Source organism: Squalius cephalus (genome assembly GCF_949319135.1).
Source record: "Squalius cephalus genome assembly, chromosome: 8".
In the NCBI taxonomy this organism is placed as follows: domain Eukaryota; kingdom Metazoa; phylum Chordata; class Actinopteri; order Cypriniformes; family Leuciscidae; genus Squalius; species Squalius cephalus.
This window is the reverse complement of record NC_137129.1, coordinates 13,957,228-13,962,437: the sequence shown is the minus strand read 5'-3', so window position 1 is coordinate 13,962,437 and position 5,210 is coordinate 13,957,228.

Genomic DNA, 5,210 nt, shown 5'->3' with positions numbered 1-5,210 from the left:
ATTTGGTGCATTTTTAGTTTTAAAAAAAGCTTATAAGCTTAATGTAAAAGCTTAAAGCTTAATGTTTATAAAACAGAATATTCAATGAGAGAGAAAAAAAATAATAATAATTTCTTCCAATGCACATCATTTATTATATCAAACTTTATCTCACTGTTACTTTTAATATTATGTGAGTCTGAAACAGGCTTACATTCCTTGGTCACATGGACTATTGGTTCATGTTAACCAATAGCCAAATAGATGTTTTAGACTTTTGTAAATAATGAAGTCTTTATAAAATCATTTTATTTTGGTTCACTTCAATGTGTACTACAACAAATGTAACCATTTGTACAATGAACTTGAATCTTTAAGTAATTTCAACTTAAATTACATAAAACTGACTTTAAAAGTTAGTCGAATCTTATAAATAAGTCGAAAACTTAAAGCAATGTAAAAACATATGTTGTCATAACGATCAACATAATTTTTTACAGTGCACTGTTAATACTGCTAAAATTTCGAAAGATGTGCTCCTGGCCCTTTGAAATTTTAATATACTTCCTCTAGCATGCCACATTACCAGACACATTCCTCCATGCACACAGTTCATGCCAGCACTGGTGTTGCCTTTAAAATAATCCACATCACTCGCCTGACAGGTGCAAGTTTATAGGCATAACCCCAATAAAACCTAACGATGCCAATTGTACCTTGTAAATCCAAGCAACCACAAAGAACTCTCCGAATTTCAGTACTTTTCATCTTTTTACAAGCATGTCTTCCTCAATGAACTAAACATTTCCACAATTTCAAAAGTGAAAACACATACAGCTGCTGATGCTAACCTGTTAAACCGCATGCTTAAATTTAGCTCAGCACAAACCACAAAAGGCTCGTCTCTAAACCGTTCTGTGGAGGGGTGCAGAGAGAGAGAGTGACATCTCTTCCGTCTCTGCTTTATCTTTACTTTTTGTTTCCAAACTGAAGTGGATTTCAGGGGATGTCGAAAGAAACAAAGTGCTTTCTCATCAGGCTTGGCATGGGACTGATGTTCGCTCTGTTCATTTCACTCACAGCTCAAACTGCTCTCTATTTTTACCCCATTAACGCAACAGCAGTTTTTTCTGAACTTGATTATGAATCTCACAGAGACATTGAAAAGTTAAACCAAGGCCTGGACCAACATATAAAATAAAATAATAGTAAAAAAAGATATTTTCAGTAGAGAAATAAACATGGTTGAATTTTCAAATGTTTTATCCTTGACTCCGAGTACATCCTCCACAAGAAAACATCATACCAAACTGCAGGGTCAGATATCTTTTACAGTTTTTTTCCTTGGTTTAAAAGTCTGATTGTTTCAAAATAATCCATGTGAAACCCACGGCCTCAGGGAAGTGCATATGCAGCTCAGAGTTTTGCAGCTCCACTGTTGAGTATCACGACTAGGCCATTACTGTCAGGAAACCGTCCAGATCGGCAGCCTAAGAGCATTATGATTTGAAATTAGCCCCTTGTGCATTAGTCATGAAATAGACAGCCTGTCTCTAATTAGTTTCATTCTTTATTAAACCACTGACCTGAGACATGTTGCTCTGCTACTGCTACTTAAAGACATTCACATTGAGACATGCACGAATATGTAACTCTAATCACAAAGTATATTTATAAAACCTGTAGAGCAGAGCTTGTTTCTAGTTTTTTTTTTTTTTTTTTTTGCAAATGGATATTGTAATTGCTTTTAATTAAGTAACTCATTTAGCTAATTTCCTATTATGCATTTTTTTTTTTGCATTCTTCTTTTTCCATTTGTGCCACATTTAATCAAGTGTTTCATATTCCAAATGATTCCCTGAGGACATATTTATGCTTTTCTTCAAACTAAAATATAGTACACTTAAAATAAAATGGTACATTTGGTTCAGGAAGAGACGGAGGCAAGTTATGATATCTGACAGCAGAAATGATGAAGCATTTTTATGCTTTTTTGTCATTTTGTTCAAAATTTTTGAGGCCGAGGGCATGTCACGCAACACTTCCCGCTGGCATATCTGCCTAAGTAGCCTAGCAAGTGATTACAACATAAAATACTAGAACCCATAACCTTTGACGTCTGCAACATGGCAAACGTTTTTTGCTCCCTTTTAAAACTTAAGCCCATTCATTTTGCTTAGTCTATTAATTGCATTTAGAAACCATATGCAAACAGACATGTGACGCACCATTTGAGAACCACTGAAATAGACTAAATGTGGCATCCGCCATTCTAGATGCATCTCTATGTTTAAATGACCTACAAATTAGCACACACAATATATAGAGGAATGCATTTAGAGAGGTCCCGTGATTTTCTTGGAGGCAACACTTCTGTGCTCCTTTCAGCTGCTATACAATGAGCTTCTTATAAGAGGTTCTTATAAGAAGTAAGTAGCCCTATCTAATCACCCCCTATTGGATTAAACCCCGAGAGAGAGCCCAGCTTTATTCTTCAAACAGATTTCCTTTTCGTATTCTAATAACGAGAGGCATAGGTGGTGATTCAGAGATGATAAGAAACCAATAAATCATGCATATCACTCTACTGTTCTTTGCAAAAGATTCGCCTTGGAAGGAAGCCACTTTTAAAGCCCAGGCGTGTGGATGTACTTTAGCTGATCTGTGCTGTAACGTAGGTAGATTTATGCAGGGTTTGAGTCACTAAAAGTAACAGCAACACAATGATGATGTTATAAAATAAATGTTTGGTTAAATGCATAAAATACCATTCAAAAGCTTGGAGTCAGTAAGATTTTTTAAATAACATTCATCATGTGGTACTGCAGACTGGAGTATTGGCTTCTGAAATTTCAACTTTGCCATTTAAGCAGTAAATCACATTTTAAAATATATTAACAGAAAAAAAGGTAATAAAATTGTAATAATATTTCCAAAATATTGCTGTTTTAATGTATTTTTGATCACAGCCTTGGTAAGCATAAGAGACTTAATAAAAAATAAAAAAAATAAACATTAAAACATTAAAATCTAACCGACCCCACTGTAAAAAGTGATCAGTTGACTTAAAAAACCTGAACACATAACTTAATTTGTTCAATTACACATGCAGTTTACTTAATCATTTTATCCAACAGGTTTTCTTTTTTTAAGTTAAGTCAACTGATATTTTTTTACAGTGACATTTTGAATGGTTGTACAATTTTGAGCTTTTTTAGTTTTATCATTTTTATTTAGTGTAAATTTAGTATAAATTTTATCACCAAAATTGAGATTGTCTTTTATAAAACAGAATATTCAATGAGAGAGAAAAAAAAATCAAGGATTTGATTGTATCCACTGGGAATTGGTTAGATTGTGAAAACCGATCTCTAAGATCAGGAGAGTGCATATTTCAACAATAAATAGAGTCCATTTTGATTTCATGTTGATTTTAAATATCTTTAATATTATTTTGAGGCATTGGTGGCTATTGAAAGCTTTTGACAGCTCCATACTTAGGTCAGGGGGACATCAAGAATCACAGAGAGCTCTGTGTGCTGGTAGAGGAAACTAAGTGATTCTACAAATTCTCTGCGCTGTTTAAAACCAAGTGCAATCTTCACAGGCTAGAATCTTCTCTGCCGCTTTTAGGCGTGGATGAACATTGGACTTTGTTAAAATCCACCTGTGTTGATACTTTGGACTGTATTGCTCCGTTAAGACCCAGAAAACATAAATCAAAAGTAAATCCCTGGTTAAATGAAATGACTCGTTCCCTCAGAAGACAATGTAGGCAGGCAGAGAGAAGATGGAAAAAGAGCAAACTCAAAGTCCACTATGAATCCCTCAGAGACTCTTTATTCCAATTCCAGAAAGCCGCAAGAGATGCAAAAAAATGTACTTTTCCAACATTATTAGGGATAATGCTGGTAATCAGAAATTCTTGTTTTCGATTATTTTGATCCATCAGACACTCCTGCCTGCAATGCAGAGTTGAAGGAGTTTCAGCCTATTATTACATCAATACTACAAGACATTGTCCAAAATTTGAAACCCACCCGCTGTTAAAACTATATGATGCCTAGTCGGTTGTTAAAGCAGGCTTTCGACTATGTATTAGTGAGTTTAGTGCATTTGACCAACAAAAGCCTGCTTAGAGGCTCATGCCCACAAGAGTTTAAACATGCTGTGGTGACACCCATGCTGATGTGAAGAATTATAGACCTACTGTATCTCACAGCTGCCTTTTGTCATGAAAATTTTAGAAAAAGTAGTTTTCCAACAATTACTTTCATTTTTAAATGAAAATTCTAGAGTAGAAACATTTCAATCCGGTTTTAAAGCAGCCCACAGCACAGAGTTGGCACTGCTGAAAGTTTTAAATGATATTTTTTGGCACTAGACAAAGGAGATGTTGTTATTCTGGTGTTGCTGGATTTGAACGCAGCCTTTGACATGATTGATCATGATATCCTTATCTTTCGCCTTGAACGCACAGTAGGTTTAAAGGGTATGGTTTTGAAATGGTTTCAATCCTTTGATAGATATTTTTCAGTCAATTATGGAAATTCGACCTCCACTAAAAGACACCTTCCATGGGATGTACCGCAAGAGTCTATTCTCTCTCCAACACTTTTTTCTTTGTATACTTGCTCCCATTGGGTAGCATTTTTAGAAAGGATGGACTATCATTCCACTGTTTCGCCGACGACACTCAATTGTATTTACCACTAAGACACCCAATGAAATCTTTGGATTGTCTTTTAGCTTGCCTAAATGATGTTAAAAACTGGATGGCAAAAAAATGTATTAATGTTAAACGAGGACAAAACAGAGGTCATTGTGTTTGGCCAGCCAAATGACCCTACCAAGGTCCTTTTAAATTCGAGCCCATTGTAAAACGTCGTTACGAGATTTAGGCATCCAAATTGAAGATAACCTAAAAATGGAGAAGCAAATCAATTCGGTGGTACATGCTTGTTTTTATAATCTGCGTCTCCTAGTAAAAACTAAACCTTTCTTATCTAATGCAGATTTCAAAAGAGTTATTCATACTTTTGTTCTATCGCGTCTCGATTTTTGTAACTCCCTCTATCGTAGCATCTCTGCCGCATCCCTGGCCCATTTACAATCAGTGCAAAATGCTGCGGCGAGGCTGTTAAAGAGGATTAAGAAATATGAATCTATGACTCCGATTTTAGCTAATTTGCGCTGGCTCCCCCGTCCATCTTAGAGTCAAATATAAGATT